Source organism: Bacillus rossius, chromosome 16 (genome assembly GCF_032445375.1).
Source record: "Bacillus rossius redtenbacheri isolate Brsri chromosome 16, Brsri_v3, whole genome shotgun sequence".
Classification (NCBI taxonomy): Eukaryota; Metazoa; Arthropoda; class Insecta; order Phasmatodea; family Bacillidae; genus Bacillus; species Bacillus rossius.
In genome coordinates this window covers 18,167,911-18,187,892 of record NC_086343.1, presented here as the reverse complement: position 1 = coordinate 18,187,892, position 19,982 = coordinate 18,167,911, and the positions used below count along the sequence as shown (strand labels likewise).

Genomic DNA, 19,982 nt, shown 5'->3' with positions numbered 1-19,982 from the left:
TTCAAGGGCCTATTAAGTGTATAAGGATATGCATTCCCGCTTGTCGCCGAAACCCGCGAGGAGAATCTCGCTAGTATAGGGGGCCTGCTGGTGTCTACATATGTGCGTGCGGCGACATCGAGTCTCTCGTCCGTGTGGCCTCCCGTGTGTCCGTGGTCGGCGCGACCTCGTGACGTCATACGACGTGTCGCACGACGTCCTCGGCTTTCACCGGTTGTCGTCTCTGCGCCCCGCGCTGTCAGCTGTCCGCGACTGACTCGCGTGAGAAATATTATTTTTTTTTTATCCGGACACACCTCATCATTCTTCGCGTAGCAGTAGATACTTAAAAGGGCATATCTAGAGACCTGCAAAATTCGCGGATTCATTCGGTGATCAGGGGCGCAGCCAGGGGGGGGGGGGGGGTGTTTAGGGGTTCAAATCCCCCTCTCCCTTAGCCCCAAATATTTAATTAAATTTCTTATTCATCACTCAAACAAATTTCATATTAAAAATCAATAAACATTTTACCATTACAATATTTAAATTTAAGTACCGAAAACAGCTAAAATACCACTATTTTACACCTTAAAATCCAAATTTTCCCGGGGGAGGACCCCCGTACCGCCCGCTTTAATACGGGGGGGGGGGGGGAGGGAGCATCGGCATGCTTCTTAACACCCCCCATACACAAATCCTGGCTACGCCACTGTCGGTGATACCTCTTAGATAATTTTGCTATTGGCTCACTGTTCATCTGGACGAATCTCAACCAGTTATAAACCCTCAACGAAAGAAGGATCGAATCACAGACAAACCAGCTGAGACGACTCACAAGTCGGCAGCCAATGAACTTGCGTTATTTGCCCGAGTGTACAGGGGTATGTGCAGTCCATCCTGAAGGCCATCGAAACCGCGAATTTTGCAGGTCTCTAGGCATATCCTCATATATTTTTCTCCTAATATCTCGTGTTTTTGCACAGTTTTTTTTTAAAATAAATTCATAATATAAAAATATTTAGTTTAATTTCTTTTCTATCAAGAAAGTAAATAGTTAATGGTTTTTATGAACTTAAAGAAAATATTTGTCAGTCCTAGCATGTACTGAAAGCATGAAATCATGTGGTATAGTGTTTTTGATTAACCTTTCGTTGAACCCTTTGTCTTATAACTCTTTATTTATAATACATAATTCATGTATAATTAAAAATTATGTTTTCCCAAAACTTCAAAATAAAACTCGTGTTTCTATGGTTTTGGGAAACCCTATTTTTGAATTGATTTGATGAATAGCGACCACCCATTAAAACTGTATAATTTTTATGGAATAAAGGATATCTTTAAATTAGTACTTAATTTGTGTTGCTCACAGCCAAAATTTCGAAAGTTGTGCTAAGTAAACACAAACGTTATAACTCTTGATATGTTTGTAGCAAGTTGACAGCTGGTGACCACACATCTGAATTTCGAACTGAAACTGTGCCAAAAATTAGTGCTCTATTAGTGCTAATTTGTGCTGTATAAAACAGTATCTGTGCTACATTACATAAGAAGTTTTAGAATGTAGTAATGTGATTGCCAACTTGACGTCAAGTTGGCGACCACCTTACACAAATTATCACTAATATACCACTAATTTTCGACAAAGTTTCAGTTTGAAATTCAGATGTGTGGTCGCCAGCTATCAATTTGCTACAAATATATCAAGTTTGATAACGTTTCTGTTTACTAAGCACATTTTTCGAAATTTTGGCTGTGAGAAGCACAAATTGAGCACCAATTAGTAACATGAAATTTATTCTAAAAAAAATTGATATTTTCAATAACGTCAAGTTGACGACCACCTGTAATTTGTCATGTAATTCAGCACAAAATTTTGTTTTCTACGGCACAGATTAGCAAAAAATTGGAGCACCAATTTTTTGACAAATTTCGAACTTGAAATTCCATTGTGTGGTCACCGACTTGACACATACGTTCGTTCGTGCGTTCGTCGGCCTACTTCTGTTTCCCCCACGGCCATCGGACATCGGGGGAGCCCGCATGTCGCGTGAGCCGCCGATCTGGGGCATTTGATACCGTGTCATCGATCATGACGGGTTATTTCGAGGCCTGCTTTTCTTTCTGTTCAAATTTTTTGCCCCCCTTCGAACAAAGACGGGGGGGGGGGATGGAGGAGAATCGCCACTTGTCCTCTCGTTGTCCTGCCAAGTGTCTCAGGCTTGGTTTCAGCGTAGAGAAAATGGCACACACTGTTGCCAGAGATAAACTACCCGGGCTTTGTTAACATTGTAATACTCATTTCGTATACCATCGATAACCATAGTCAGTTTTTCATATTTCTTAAAAATTTTACTACATGCTATTTTTAAATCAATAAAATAGTGTCTTTTGAAAGTATTATTACTGTTGTAAACATTCTGGAAAAAATATATACTAAACACCAATTAGTATTTTACAGGAGAAACTGTTTGTAGCAGTCCATCACTATTAGTAACAAGGCATTACATTAATTATGTACCATTGTCAAACGGGATGAAAATTATTAATATTAAATTTATATATATATGAAAACAAAATTGACGACAAAAGGAATACTGCGAGCGTCGCTCGTATGATCCCGCCTCGTCCTTGTCGGTTGTCTCCGAATTCGCCCTCTGCTTTCAGACTGTAACAAATTCCGTCTCCACTAGGTCCTTCCTCGTCGATTAAAAACATTTTTTTTCTAACGTAACTAAAACTAAGTGTATTTTGGAGGGGTCCGGGTTAGGGAGGGACCTAGGTGCGTCTCAGGCCGAAGCCTATACGCCTAGTCATGCTGGGATTAGCCATGCAGGGAGAGGGTCGCATGCATCATGTGCTAGGAGGGGATTGGCCAGCCACGGCAGCGATTGCCTCGTCGACCTTCAGAACTTCTTCCCCGAAGCACGAGTTTCCACGTCCCGCATTCCCGACACCCACACGCGCACGGACAGCCTACAGTTCACAGGCATGCAAGCCACGACCACGACTCGAAGTGTTCCGAAGTCAAACCGAAGTAAAAGTTTAGGTTATGTTCGGCCAGTGTACGGTTATATAAAGCTGGGTTTACGATTGATTTCCTTAAGAATTATAACTTAACATCGAGCACACGATTTAGTCAAAACTACATTTTCCAGTTTATGATTGACATAGAAGTCGTTAATTCTAACCAATCACAGCACAAAACACATGGTCGGCCATTGTTCGAAACGGAGAAGCAGGATTGAAATAGGTTATTGACAAATGGGATATCTATTTTTCGAAATGGATGATGATTACAAATGACAAATATACGAATTCTAACCCAAAATACTGCCTCGCTCGGTCCAATAATAAGACAAACTTCCGGTTGAAAGGTTCCGGTTTGTTGTGATTGGTCGCTTCCCTTAAGTCTTAACGAAAAATATAAAATATAACCATTTCTGTTAAGTCTTAAGTCATCATATGGTTCGCACACGACCCGTCAAAATTCACACACGACAATCATAAACCATTCCACTAGTTAACATAGAGTCATATGGTAAGTACACGACTAAGTCATAAGTCTTAATTCTTAATTTTCAATCGTAAACCCACCTTAACAGTTCTTATTTTTTTCCTTCCGTGATTGATGCTTGTTAGGTTATCATATCTAAAATAAAAGGTTGGTCAGGTTTACGTTATTTAAAATACTCCATGGTTGTGAAATGAATGTTGTTTTTTTTTTTTTTTGACGCGATAACATCTTATAAATCGATGAACGCCGGCTGCACGCACGAAAAAGCATGACTCATTGTCACGTTCCGCCTGAGCCGAGCGTGCAAGAACCGGCCAACCTCCGTGCGAGAAAATCTTCTATAATATCAAACAGGTTAAGGCGGGCTTTTTAAAAGCATCTTTTTAAAAAAATTTGATTTATTTGTACAATTTCGTCATTTCAAATTAACAATTTATTGACATTGATTTGATTTCAGTTTATTTCTATAACTAATGGTTTGTGATTATATTTAAACAAGTTATTTAAATTAAATTTGCAAAAACTGTAAATAATATTTGAAAATTAAAAAAGTATGCAATTTTTCATCAATGTTTTCTTATGTCGTTATCACGTAAAATTATCGTCCGTAAACAGACTTTACAGACAACCCCCCCCCCCCTTTTTTTTTAACACGACAGATCGGCAAACTTCGTAGAGCTCCGGAACCGTTCGGGTGTGGCTCCAGTCCCTGTGAACTGCAGGCTTCCCAACCCACACACTTGTTGCGGCAGGGGAACCAGCCGGTGACGTAACAAGGACGAGGCCTCCCCCCCCCCCCTACTTACACGTCCAACTAAACAGAACCGTTCCAGGCTAGGAGCGGCTCTCGCCGCATTCCTGCCCTCGCGATTGGCAAACAACTTCCTTGCGCGTCGGAGGCACGTGTCCTCCAGGTCTGTTCCGTTCTGCTTCTGTTGAGTCGATTATGGCGGTCTTTTTAGCTCGAAGCCCGTATCACACGATGGAAAGTTTCGTACAGGCCCCGCTAGAAGCTTCCAGCAAAAAATATGCTATAGCCAAGCCTTCACGCCAGCAGGTGTGGATGTTTCTGCGGCAGAAACTGTCACACGTAGAGTTTTGACTGGTCCAGGCATAGCTCGTGCGAATGGTTTGGTTACGGTATAGTTAATACTTTTTTTTTGAATTTATAAATATTGACGTTTCTCCTGATTGTTGCATAATAATGTAACTGCTTCATTAGACCACATGTTCACAGCTTTTCAAATCAATAATCAAGAAAACTTCAATCACTCCTAAATAAATTACCGTTGTAGACCCCAGGGGCACACTTAACTTTAATTCTGATTGAGTAAAATATCAACCTTCTATGAAACCTTCCACGTAAATTCTAACACGACCGATTGCAAAAAACGTCTATGAAAACGGCCAGGGTTACGCTAATTCTTGCACAGAACCATCCATACCTGCTGCCATGGAGGACCTTCCAAAGGAAACTTCCATCGTGTGATAAAGCCTAAGGCTTATTACACTGCGATAAGGTATATCCCCTTCAGCAGTTTCTTCATTGCAATTGGCGGCCGTCTGCAAGAGAAGCCATTGCCTTTTTTGGCCAGGCCATTCAGGCCGCGTTTACTTCCGCACTGGATGGCTGTGAATCGCGTGCAGACAGTGAACATGTATCTACCTGAAAGAAACCCAACCAGTATCAAAAATCACAGACGATGTTTTAACACTCAGCTAGTCTCGAAATATTTTCGGGAAAAAACATATTACCTAAGTAATAACTGGGACGCCTTATGGCGGCGAGCGTGAAAAGCGAATACGTTTCTCCTCGTCAAAAGAGTCGTGCCTTACATAGGGTGTCTTTAACTACATAATTTGCAGCAGTTGCTGTTACTAACGCTTCGATTTTGTTAATTGTTAAATGTCTTGTTGTCTAGTTACCATGGCATCACACCAGTCCACCAGTCGGCTGATCAATAACCATAAAATACTAATGTTTTGAAATTTAATGATTTGTAAACATAATCATCGCAGCATTTCCAGTTTTGAAATAGCACAAATGTGTAAAAGCTATCACTACGTGTACAAATTTTCAGTATCTGTAATTTTACATTAATATTTCTGTTCCATTCACGAAAAAAAAAAACGGTTGTCTGTAAAGTCGGTTTACGGACGATAGTTTAACGTGACGTCATAACAAAACATTGATGAAATGATTGCATACCTTTTTTGAATAAAATTGAATCATTTTTATTGAATTATCACTATTTTGTATGGATACAAAGAAGGAGTGAAATTAAATCTACAATTTAATTGATAAATTTAGTTTTATTTGCACTCATTAATTCAAATATGTTTATTACTTTTACGAAGAGATTATTTAAACTATAACTTTTATACATGTTTGCTATTTAACTTCTTCCAATCTGTGTTATTCTGTTAAGGATGGGACGATGATAGGAAAAGTAGGAAACGAATGGGAGTGTTTCAAGTTTAATGTGACTCGAAAAAGTCAAATCGATGGTTGTTCCAATCGAGTGGAAGAGAGATAGATGCGGCGCAAGCGTACAATGAGCGTAACGGGACACAGCGTAACGGGACAATGTGCGTAACGGGACAATGAGTCATCCTTTTTCGTGCGTGCAGCAGGCGTTCATCAATTTATTAGACGTTGTCACGTCAAAAAAATAATAATACAGCGCATGCACGACTCATTTTGGGAGCAGACGTTGTCAGTTTTCCAAGTGGTTCGGAGGCGTTCCAAGTATCCACCGCTAAAAGGGGGGGGGGGGGGTGGGGGGGGGGGAGGGACGGAAAAATTCTTCCGTTTTTCCCTGCTTTTCACGACGGGTAGCCCGGGAAGTCGCCGGGGTTTTGCGATATCGCAACACGACTTAAACAGTTTCCGTCTCCCGAAGGTTTTCTGATGTGCAACACGTTAGCTCTCGGCACACGGCATTTCGTGAATGCGTGAAAGTCAAGGAACGGAAACTCGAGACAATCACGGTGCTGCCATCTGTGGCGTATAGGTTTCGACGATGTTTTTTTTTTTTTTTTTTCGAATTTATTTAGAAGATATTTTGATAATATTTTCCTGAGAGATTATACATACGGTTGATTTTGTAAGTCCCAACGACATAATTCCTGTGGAATCGGGTCATTATTTAGAACGGTAGAAATTCGCGATTTTAAAGACCTCTCGGATGGACTCTAAAAATCCTTTACGTACTCGGGAAAAAGGCCACGTGTTCATTGGCTACTAACTTGTTGGACCCGTTATCGGGTTTGCTTGTGATTCGATACTTCTTTTGTTGAAGGTTTCTCACCAGCTCAGAGCTTTAGTCTGCTGTGTGTTTATCGGTGACGTGACTGCTCGAACAAACACTCTTGTTACTTAGCTCGGTCGACGAGAGACTTGTGCCAGGCGTTTTTGAGGTCTCGTTGCGGTACGTATCTCCCCTCACGAACTTTACAACCCGCGACGTGTTAACATGTTGACAAATTTTGTGTTTAGTAAAAAAAAAAAAAAAAAAAAAACAATCTTACAGTCTTTCAGTACTCGCCAGTGATGTGTGATCATCTGAACTCGGTGACGAGCAAGTACATATTGTGTTCTCGTGTTGCGAATAAGCTTTTAATGTGCGTTACACGCGGTATTGCGTTTCTTGCGTAGTTTGCGAACCCGGCCTTTGAAAAAAAAAAAACCACACGGAAATACCGCTTTTCAAGCACGTCTCTACCCGTCGCTATGATTCGTTGCCTGAATCGCAGATGGCAGCACGAAACAGAAAGAAATTTTAAAAAATATTACGAACGGCTCCAATAAAAGCGACAAAAACTTGAAAAAAATGTCGAACTCCTTCTTTGAAACTGATTTTCGACAAGGAATTTTATTATTTGTTAAAATTCACTAAACATTTACGTTTCTGCACATGTTAAATGACTATGAATTATAACAAGGTATTAAAGGATAGTAGTACTTTTTATAAAGTTTTATTTTTTAATACCTATACGAATTCATGGATATTCATTTCCTAATAAACGTAATTAAATGAAGTAAATATAAAGGATATAGGCCTACCTAGTAAAAATCTAATGGACTGAGCTATGTATTTAATAATATTAGAGCGATATGATAAACATATAAAATGTATTCATATACATTTGTATAATCCAGTAATCTGTTAAAAAAAATACATTTTTTACATTGACGAGGTTTGAACCACGTCAAAAGTTACGTTTTGAGCTTTTCAGCCGCCCGCTCGACTCCGAATGTCGTGAAAGTTGGGGTTACGGAAGAACACTATGTATGTTGACATCGTAACGCCAGTTACCTTACGTTTTTGAAAACTGTTTACCAAATATATTCCAAGGTAGTTTCACTATCATAAAGTTTCATTTGGCACACCAATGTGTTTGGTATGTACCCTAATGTTTACAAAAGTGCCTGTGCAAGGATTTATGTCGGTACACGTGGGTGGGCCATCTTTGTGACACATTTCCGTTCATCGGCTTTCGGCGCTGACCGGATTTAAGCGTTTGTGACTTCTTACTGGGGGGCCTCGAGGAAAAGGTTTTAAGACATCGTCTTCGCACCTTGGAAGAACTGAAGATGCAAATTTGGGAGGAAATCGCCGCTAGACTCCTGGAAATGTGCCGAAAAACAGTCGAGGAATTGAAAGTATGCAGAAAAAGTTCTTAAATTAATATTTAAAAATTTCAGTCATTTAAATTATTTTGAATATGCTACATTTCTATATTACCTAATTGCATTTTCTATTTATTAGACGTTCGATCAGTGATGCACTTTTTATTATAAACATTTTATTACCATTTTTGTTGGTTCAGACATAATGACTCGGTTTGGATTAAGAATTCCAACTTGCAATTACAGAATTAGTGACACTTTTAAAACCATTAGTAACTATAAAATGTGTAAGAATTTAAAACTCCTTTTGAATAATCTACAAATGTTCATTGGTAAAACTTGTAATCTACATATTTATTTTGTATACACCATTTTAGTTTCGGTTTAAGATTTTTGTGAAAACCAAAGTAACCAATTGGTTAACTGAACTTTATCAATCTGTGTGTTGTGTTGTTTCGTGTTTTGACGCATTGATGTGTATCAGTGTATATCTTGTGTTAATGTGTTTTTGTTGTTATTTTATTTCATAATTCGTTTATAGGTTCTGTAAGGCACAAAAACTGAATTTAAATTAGATCTGACAGTTTTAATGAAGCAGGATAATATGCTACGCATAGTAATATATTTTTATTTTCTAATATAAAAAATACTTAAAATTCAGCAGAGTTAATCTTTAAAGACTGCAAGCCTGTGCAAAGCCCATCAACATTCGAAATGTACGAGCCTATGTCTCCCCAGGAGCGCTTGTGCTGCTTGCCCTGTGCCATCAAACTACACTACACAAAAATATTTCCCTCAAATTTCAATTTTAATAATCTGAGTTTTTTTTTGTGTTCAGTCACACTCATTAAATAATGATCTACAATTACTTAAATTATTCTAGTATGAAGCTAGTTACATTACAATTTTATGAGTAAGGCCCTTTTCCTCATTCCGTAGAATGAATAAGAAATTTTTGCAGAATGGAATACTAGGTACCACATGTATTATTTTTTTTAATCGTCGTAATAAGAATACAGTGCTACCTATATACCATTTTTGGAAACATTTCTTTCTTCTCGTCCGCGATCTGGATATGATTTGTTATTGCAACTATCACCGTCTGAAGCACTATCGGTATGCTTTAAAGTTAACCTGAGAAACAGCTAGAGGGTTGACAGCGCTACATACACTACTTTACACTACACTACACTTTACACTACTTCGAGGACAATGCTGCTGTACTCATTCCACGGAGGGTGTAAGAAAATATGGCAGAATTCCGTCTCGTCCTTTGGACCTACGGCAGATTTCCGTTATGGTACTTTTCCGCCTTTTTCGAAGAGGTCAGGCGGAATACTGCCATTATGGTAGTCTTCCGATATGGTAGTCTTTCGTCACCCCCGAAGAGTTCCGAAATCACCTTCATCAATGTATCGCTGCCGATAGCCACCATCTTCCTGATGTGATATTAAGAGCTTGATTTTAAAAATAAACCACATTTCTGTAAGTTTCTCAGTTGTTTTTTTTAATAGCCTTTTGCCCCATTCTGTATAAGACGTCCAGTTTTATTTTCTCAAGCAAAATCTTACCTTAAAATTTTTAAGTGTAAACGTTTGAGTTATAAAAGTCTACTATTCCCTGAGTGTGACGAATATGTAAAGAATAGGTACTCGTAAAAACGATGTAATGGTTAACAGAATACTGGCTACTGCCCTGCTAGAACCCGATGAATTCTGAATGCAACCCAGATACCGATATCGTTTGGGGACAAAACTAAGTTTCGTATATTCAGTGGTGTGTGGTTGGTGTTCTCAAAGAAGGGGGGGGGGGGATAAAGGAATTATGTTTTCCCTGGGAGTGAAATCTCTGTTTTACTCGACCAGCCTCTGAGGAGTGTTGTGGACGCTGTACTGCACGAACAAGGAGGGGAGAACAGTTTTCTGGATAGCGTCTAGGGCCGCGGAGATAATACGTGGACCGTTAACTGGCGCAGCTTCTCTTTTGCTGGAGGGGAGGAGGGGAGTTTCCCAGGTGGCCGACTTTTGTCTCGCCCCGCACCCCCCTTCGCAACCCTTTTCACTCCACCTTTATCACCTCTCTCTTTCCACAGCCGTCCGTGCGGTGCGTGGTGGAATGTGGCCGTAGCTCGTACACGCATTGGGGACACTTGAGCTCGGCTGCACAGTGCGTGAAGGAGGGGTAAAAAAAAAAAAAAAAAGAGGGATAGAGAGGAATACCAACTTTGTGAGCACCGCGCACCGTGCGGTTGGAAAGTTTGTTCCGAAACCTCGTGCCGTAGGTGGGGGGGCTGATTACGAACACTCACGGAGTCATGCGCCTGCCCGGGCCCCACACAAGGTGCTTGCGCTTCAGAAGAAACCACGTGATTTGAAAACTGCTCAAGATATCCAAACGGTGTCCGTTACGATGAAAACTGCTCAAGGAGTCAAACGAAAACTGTCGTGTTCGTACTACCGTATCTTACTGCGGTAATCTCTACGTCTTTTGTTGTTTATCGTGTCGTCCAACTCAAAATATGTGTTCATAACCAGCCGTATAGCGCATCAGCATAGACAGCCTTCGCTGTAAGAAATAGTTCCGATATTAACCCCACCAATATATGATCGTAACCAAAAAAAATTCACATGAACTAGTGGTATCCATTCTGTATGGGTTTAGGAAAAAGTTAAATTAATTGGAAATTTATATTATTTTCGTAGTAAATTTGACACATAAGTTTAGGAACATTACCGAAATGTTACTGTAGTGAACGTTAATTCCAGCTCATTAAGTGATACACGTATGCACATATACATATACGTACTTGGTTCTTATCCAGTAGGTACAACGCATTATTAAGTGCCCTACTTGAATCCTGTTAGTTCAAGTGTGTACTGTTAGTTTTCATTTTTTTTAAAAGAGATTTTATAACTAATAGGTTTATTTCAGGTTTGGTGACTAACGGACTAACTCTGGGTAGGCTGTATTTTGGTCTACAGCAGCCAGGGATTTATATTGTGTTTGGATAAAATTTTTTAATGTGAATTCGATGAACGTCTTACTTGACTTCATAACACAAATGTAATGATGTGTGTTGGCATTTTTCTCCAATTTAACCTCCAATACAAGTACAGCTGATACATTTGTAAACAAACGGCCGCCATATTGTTACGTGTAGTACACTGAAATATACCCTCCCCTTTGGGTCTAGAATCGGACCTTATGCTCTATCCGTATACTTGGCTAATCTCTGGTCCTGAATGGTCCGGACGAATAAGGCAACGGCTTCTCTCGCATACGGCAGCCAGTCACAAGGAAGAAACCACTAGCGGGGGCATACTTTATTGCAGTCTAACGAGTGTTCAGAATTTTTTTTCTTTCGCGAAAAAAAATATGGCCCTAGCCTAAGATTATAAAGAAGAGTGAGTTATTTTAACGTACTAAAACTTTGTTTCGTATTTATAAATTTATCTAACCTAGCTGTTTGAACAAGATCAATTGTGTGGATAAAATTGATGGAGTGAAACTTTATTTAAGGTCATGGAAGTGGCATTTCGGCACTTAAAAATCTTATTTTGGTTTTTGTAGCCAAAGTAAATGTGCTCTTAACTTCAAGCCATTTTCTGTTTCTAAATTTTTGCCATTTCCTGTTCCTTAATCTTTTATTTTTCTTGTTTGCAGGAAGCGTTTATCAGAGCGTTCCATCATGATGTAACAACTGCTTTTTTTTATAACCGGTATCAGAGGGAAACTATTATACAAGTACCGTTTACTCGTTTTAAATCATCCAGGCGAGTTAATTCCGCGCTTTGAAGCGTGTTATATAATCCTTGTTTTGTCAACCAGTTTTTGTTATAATCAGCGACGAAAGATAGCTTATGTGGACGGCAGAGCATAATTTCAATATTAAATGCATGCTCGTGGTTCTATATGTTAAGTAGCTTTTGCAGTTAGGAGTGCTGAAGTAATTGTCTTCTAGCTCAAAATCATTAATATAGATGTGAATTATAGTTCAGTTCTGACGAACAGGCATCTTGTTACGTTATTCGCTTTTTGGATGGAGAGATAGATAACGGTTTTGTATTAATTAGAAAATAAATACTTAACGAATACTTACCTGTTATACTATCAAAAAAATTACTTTATTTAATGTATTATATTTCCAGGTGGATTTCGAAGTCCAGATTTATTTGTGTAGCATACTGAAAACTTCAGTTTTCAGGCTTATTGTGATCGATTTGCAGACTTTTTTTTTTTTCAAATTGGAAGATTTTCTTTGATAAAATGACCAAGTGATCCGTTTTTTGTATTAAAAAAACAGATGATGTAATCCGTAAGTTCTTTTTTACCATTTTTATGTTTTGCAAAAAAAAATATGAAGCACAAAATTACGTATTTGCTATGCTACCATAGGAAATTATTTACAACGGTTCTAGTATAATACTCGTAATCAGACACATTTAAGAAATATTGAAAGGTTTGTACATAAATGGTGCGTGTTGAAACATCCATGGCTCTGCGGGAATCCATCTTTTCACAGACGAGTGAGCCAAAAGCCCTATCGTTCATCTTCGGTTTTTTTTTGTTCATTGTAAATAATTATGGCGGTGTTGATAAAAGGATACTAATTGTCATTAGGTTAGGTTAGCTACAAATTCAATACTTTAAAACATCGTGGACGTTTGATTTGCTTAGGATAGCTACATAAAAGATACGGTAAAAAAAGCATGAACTTCGGGGAACTTCGGGTTTTGGCTCTCTCGTCTGAGAAAAGAAGGCTTTCCTGGCTCTGCACGCCATTTGGCGGTCAACCCAGGTGGTCACTTTAGCCATAATTAATTAATTAATCCATTCGATCTAGCTTTCGTATAACTAAACTATTATACCACGAAAAATCTAACTGTAGGACCACTGTTACTCCTGTCGCTTTTCATCGAAGCAGAGTGGCGCAGTGGTAGCGTGCTGGGCCCATAACCCAGAGGTCCGTGGATCGAAACCACGCTCTGCTATAAATATCTCATTTCAGATATAGAATTATTTTTGGCGAATATCTATATAAAAAAAAAAAATTATGAAACGATTTCCTGGTTACACCGAGCTGCAAACCGAACCTCTTTAAACACTTCTATTTTTAAGGTCAAGTCTTAATTCGTACATTGGTAGTTAAGTGTTTGCATTAAAAAAAAAATTGGTTGTCTGTAAAGTCGGTTTACGGACGATAGTTTAACGTGACAACGCCATAACAAAACATTGATGAAATGATTGCATACTTTTATGAATAAAATTGAATCATTTTAATTTTAATAATAAAAGAATAAATACTTGAAATTATACTAGTAATCAGATTTTTAAAATGCAAGAATAATTAACCTTTATTCGCGAAATTGTTGTTGTAATAAGCAATGAAAACCACATTAACTCGACGAAACAGTTCACGTGTAGATGTAAGTTGTGTGCTGCCGCTGTCTTTCTTCTCCTCGGACGCATAGGCCAATCGAGTGGAAGAGAGATGATGCGGCGCAAGCGTACCATGAGCATAACGAAACACAGCGTAACGGAACAATGTGAGTAACGGGACACAGCTTAACGGAACATTGTGCGTAACGGGACACTTTTTCGTGCGTGCAGCCGGCGTTCATCGATTTATTAGACGTTGTCACGTCAAAAAAGAACATAGCGTTCTTGTTGATTGCGACGAGACTATGTAACACTCGATAGTATAGAGACCAGCAAAATTAGTGTATATGGTTTCAGGCTAGATTACACAAACGCGTGCGACATCAGTTCATTGTAATTTTTTTCATTAGCTGCTGCTGCTACATTTCACTTTCTCTCAGGGTCTTACAGTATTCGGTCAAATCCTACACCGCAATATTTTTTTTGTATATATACCAGAAATATTCATGTAAATAACATATATTAGTACATTATTACATTTACATGAAAACAGCTGTATCACTGCAAAATAGTGTTTGCAGTAATACCGGGTTCGTTACTGCGTAAATAACAAGCATGATACAACAAAATAAAGTCAAATTGTTGAATATACGATCATTTTTTTTCATGGTTTGAAAAAAAAAATATGCCTCAAAGAAATATCAATAATTCACATATAGAATTGTTCGCCAATTTTTGTAAAAAACATACTCAGCATTATCTCGAAAAAAAAACAACATATTTAATGAATGCAGTGTGTTGTACAAATTTACGATGTCGTCCTTGTAGCATAACAAACTATTTCTTGGCGACTGGTTTATAAAGAAATATTTTCTAAGTTCATACTTAAGATACGGTTATCTGAAACTACCGATGTCTTTTTCGTTTATTTTTAGGCGAATTCTTAGCTGAAAAGTCCGTATAACTCTACTGTGATTCCTAACAGCGTAATGCTGAAGGTAAGTCAAGGGCTTGTCCGAGACCGCTGCGCTGTGGGTTCCGATCAATCTACGTGAAGCAGACGTGTCTGTCTGTGCTTCAAGTCTACCTAGCTCCCCCTGATGGAAGAGAAGCCTAAGATGTGCATCAAGTTCTGTCCCTGCCCGAACACGCCCGAATATTCACCTTCGGCCAACCTCGAGATTTGTTTTGTTTTTGCGCAGGAAAAAATGAATTCAAATATTAAAAGTGGTCGGTTAGGTTAGCTACATTAAAACACTTTAAAACACTATGGTAAGTTAGGTTAGTATAGCTACATTAAAATAAATAGAGAAATATAAATATATATATAAATGAACCCGAGGTTGGCCGAAGGTGAATATTCGGGCGTGTTCGGGCAGGGACAGAACTTGATGTACATCTTAAGCTTCCCCTGATGGAACTGCGAAGTTGTCGTTGCTGTGCGAATCGATCTATTTCGACCTCAAGACAGGATCGATTATAAGCCCCCCCGGGGAAGCTCTATCGATTCTGCTAGGCAGCCCCCGTCGACGGCTTGTGGAGTTCGATGACCACTACTTTTGTAACGGCTTCTCTTGCGTGGTGGCGTGACTGGAATGAATAGCAGCCGATCAGGCACTGTGGCGAGGGGCAAAAAAAAGGAATGGGGGAGGAATCATGGAGTGCGGGGTCTCTTCTAAATTGAAGTCATTCTGCACAGAAATTTTTTTTTCCTTGTGCTTTTACTAAAGATTACTTTGGGAACCAGTTGCCAAGAAATATTTCGTAATAGTACTATACAAGAAATATATTGTGGCTTTGTGCAACACATGACCATGGTTATTTTTTAGCATATATGGAATACTTTTTTTGAATGTTTTTTTTTTTAACCATGGAAAATATATTTGATTATTCAATAATTTGACTTTATTTTTTGTTTTATCATGCTTGTTAATGTGCGCAGTTAATAATGGAAAGCTATTCAGAGAACGGTTCAAAATAGCTTTTAACTGTTGTAGATACTGGGACGACATAAAAGTATTAAATGCCCTGGGTAAGAATCCGAACCCAGTACATTACTGCGAACGCTATTTATTTTTTTTACAGTGATACAGTTGTTTTCGTGTTAAATGTACAAATTTACGAGTATCTGTAATTTTACGTGAGTATTTCTGATCCATTTACAAAAAAAAATTGGTGGTCTGTAATGTCGGTTTACGGACGATAGTTTAACGTGACAACGTCAGAACAAAACATTGATGAAATGATTGCATACTTTTATGAATAAAATTAAATCATTTTTTATTAAATTATCACAATTTTGTATGGATACAAAGAAGGAGTGAAATTAAATCTACAATTTAATTGATAAATTTACTTTTATTTGCACTCATTAATTCAATTATGTTTATTACTTTAACGAACAGGTTATTTTAACTATAACTTCTATACATGTTTGCTATTTAACTTCTTCCAATCTGTGTTATTCTGTTAAGGATAGGACGATGATAGGAAAAGTAGGAAACGAATTGGAGTGTTTCAAGTTTAATGTACCTCGAAAAAGTCAAATCAATGGTTGTTCCAATCGAGTGGAAGAGAGATAGATGCGGCGCAAGCGTACAATTAGCGTAACGGGACACGGCGCAACGGGTACAATGTGCTTTACGGGACACTTTTTCGTGCGTGCAGCCGGCGTTCATCGATTTATTAGACGTTGTCACGTCAAAAAAAATTAAACCGCTCCAATCGCTAGCGGTTGTTAGCAGGTGGCGAAGAATGCCTCGTTGCGTGCTCAAAGTTTTATCGCGGCACTTGGAGCGTTGACCTGCTCGCCAATAACTGTTCAGGCTGAGAACAATGCTCGCTGCCTAAGGTGCAACCCCCTTCCCCCCCTCCCAGCTGTAGCTTTTAACAATGTTTTTTTTTTTTATCACGGGAAAACCTACTATTCACTCATTCCGAGTCAGCTGGCCCGAATAATCCTTAAAAAAGGTAGGTTAGGTTAGGTGTGTTTCATATACACTGCAGGTACATTTTTTTTGTTGGTAAATGGAACTGAAACATTCATGTAAAATTACAGATATTTGTAAATTTGTATATTTATACGAAAGCAACTGTATCGCTACTCTCTCTCTATATATATGTATATATATGGTAATAACTGGGTTCTTATATATATATATATATATATATATATATATATATATATATATATATATATGGTAATAACTGGATTCTTATCCTTGCCCGGCCATTTATGCTTTTTTTCCCAGTACCTCCAATAGTTCAAGTTATTAATAATCCGTTACATGAATAGTTTTCCAAGTATTAACTGCGCACATTAATAAGCGTAATAACACAAAAATAACATTAAGTTGTAGAAAATTTGATTATTATTTCCCTTATTTCAAAAATTTATGCCTGTATTTTATACCCATTAAAACTTCAAATTTTAGCCAATTTTTAAGTGGGACAATAAATGTTCAGTATTGTTCATAAAATTTAATTCATAATGAAAACATAACGATTCCAATATTTTATATAAATTTACAATGTCTTTCTTGTAGTAGGTATAAACTATTTAATGGCAACTGGTTTCCAATGGAATTTTATGTAAAACTACTAACTTTTTTTCTGTATAATTAGAATTATCATAATAAATACGGTCATTGCTTTTTTTTTTTTTACTCGGGAGAGTAGGTTTTCACACGTCTGAGCGATTGTTTGGTTAGCATAGGTCAGTTAAATAAATAATACGTAAAATCTTCGTTAAAGTATTAAATTCTCGAGGAAAAAAATGCATTCTTTATTTTTATTTCCTGGTTTTTGGAGGGGGGGGGGGGAGGAGGTTGGTTCTCACAATTTAGGCGATCGTCACTTGTATTGAAAGGTAGGTTTGGTTAGGTCAGCGAAATTTTAAAACACTGTTAATGTTATAATTGTGAAAGTTTGGGAAATTTCACAATTTTTTTATATATATATAGGTATATTCCTACCACGAAGTTGCACAAGCGAGCGCGATCTTCGCATGTGTCCGTGACTGATCGGTGGTCAGTGAAATGTACGTCACCCGCATGGTTAAGGCCCGTATGCTGAGATGCAAGGTTATCTGTCGCACAGGATTCTGTTAGAAATTTCCCCCAGGCGAACCTGCTTGCAAGCAGCCATGCCGTTGTTTACTGAAAATGTACGGTTTTTTCAACTTTGTAGAGCCACGATTTTTTTGGCTGATTCATTTCACTAGAGAGGTAGAGAATTTTAAAACAATAAAATATTTACCTGGTGATCTTTTTTGTTGTTGTTGTTACAGTCGGTAAAATATTGCACGAACTTTCGTCAGTACCATTCTCCCATCTTGCGTTTTTCGCAAAGGACTGTGTACACTCCCAACATTCGACAGCCAATCAGATGCTTATGTAGTAGAGATTAGGTTGGCAGGAGAAATGGCCTCGAACGAAACATGTTCAGACTGTGTATCCGCACGCGTTAAGTTGAACATTTTTGCCTAGAGTACATATCTCAGAGTCCTGTGTAACCGAGCCCTTAAGGATGTCAGATGTGTTTAAAGCTTGGCTGCTACCATCGGTCCAGCCATTTTGTTTTGACAGCCCCTGAAATATTGCCTTTTTTTAATGTCGGAAAGTCCGTTCTTGATTAGTGATAAATAGGACGATGAACCATTGTTCTCTGGCTTGGAGACAGAATAATTCTTGGGTTCTTATTGCGAATAGTTTTACCGACAAATAAGGATATATATCTTTGTGTTGCTTCTGATATTGGCTCACGGTTCATATGGAGGACTGTGGGCCAATGCGAGACATTGAAGTGAAGTATTAGCGATTCACATGCCGTCCAGTTGAGACGTGTCAAGATCCAGCAGAACAGGTGACGTTTGCCCGAATACGCAGAGTATTGCAGAGTTCATCCAATTAGCAGGGAACGAAAAATGTACCTTTTCAATGACCAGTAGGATGGATAGAATCAATTTTTCTATGTATACTCGAGTAAATGTCGCTTTTTATTGACTGCTGACTTGTGAGACGTCTCAGCTGGGTTGTCTGTGATTCGATACTTCTTTGCTTGAAGGTCTCTTATTGGGCTAAATTCCTCCTGATAAACCATAGCCAATAGTAAGAAGGATCGAAAATGTTGAATTTATTCTTAGCCTATCGCGCATTGAATTCGCGAATTGTTCCGGTCTCTACTAATTACTCATTAAACTTATTTATACTTAAATTTATACTTTCTAGAAGTAACCTATTACACTGTACTTATCAAAATTGTATTTTGTTAGGTTGCGTTCAGTCATAAAAAATTCAGCCCGCTTGATTATTTCGGTTACAAAATTCGACAGTTGTAACTCGACTTCGCTTTTTTTCTGAATTTGCCACATGTTGATACTAATTCAATTTGTGGCGGATACAGGAAAAGTTTCGGTAGAGGACTGAACAAATTTTTTTTAAAAAGAATGTGTGTCCAGAAAATTACGTCGATAACAAGGGGTTTGGGCAGTTAAATCATCCTCAACTCGCATCACTTCATGTGTGGTTTGTATTTCCAGGTGTTGTAACAGCTCGCGTTGCACCAGTCAAATAACAAACTGCTTTCACCGAGATCTCGCATAATTTTTCATTACTTCATGGGGAATGTATCTCCCCTATACCATCCCCCCTTTTTTTCCTTGTGTCCGCGACTGAATCTCATCATCCTATATTACTAGTCTGTAGCCGAGTGTCTAACATGAGAATCTGTGAAATCTTCCTAAGTATGAACATGCCAGTATTACGCCCATTTCCGATGTTCGTAGAACAGAAAAGAAACTGATTTTATCGCCATGAACAAGTAAGTTAAGATTTAATAATCTGGAAATATTATTTGACATGAAATCATGTTCGCCGCAGATAATATTGTACTTGTGATACGTGTTATCGTTATTTTCTCATGAAACGCGGAGTGTGGTTGTAATTGCACTAAATGTGTTTGAATAATACTTGAAACAATTAAGAGTCTATATTAGATAACTGTTTTGCTAATAACGCCGGTGGGGAACCACCGCATTATTCGCCAAATAATGCCGTCATTATTACAAATAGGTACGTGTAATGTACTTGAAATGACTATTTATCGTGAAAATTTTCTGCGCTAAGATATTTATCTACTACCTCTTCTTCCTCTTATGATTGAACGAAATACTTGTTACATGTAACGTGGAAGGTGTTTCTTAGGCGGTGAGAGCCAGTAATAAAATACATGTTGCAAATGTGGACAGAGTGTGTTGAAACCTATCAAATATTTCTACTTTAAATATATTTTAAAGAGGTATATTATAGTTTGAAGACCAAACTCTAAACTAATATAGTTGTATTCCTACTTGGTTGGAACGTGCATGTTTAATCACGGACGAACACTTATATACTTGCGTGGCAAAATAACGAAATAAAACACTCTGCAAAACAATGTAATGTGTATGAAATTCAATTATAATTCTGTCGAGGT

At 38.1% G+C, this 19,982-nt stretch overlaps 1 protein-coding gene and 1 non-coding gene across 3 annotated transcripts in view; both read left to right on the top strand.

Annotated features, from left to right (window-relative positions):
* LOC134540402 (putative ferric-chelate reductase 1 homolog) overlaps window positions 1–19,982 on the top strand; it is a 116,589-nt gene that overhangs the window by 6,603 nt on the left and 90,004 nt on the right. The window lies entirely within an intron of this gene.
* Window positions 13,049–13,120, top strand: Trnam-cau (transfer RNA methionine (anticodon CAU)). Its single transcript has one exon. It is a non-coding gene; the product is annotated as a tRNA-Met (tRNA).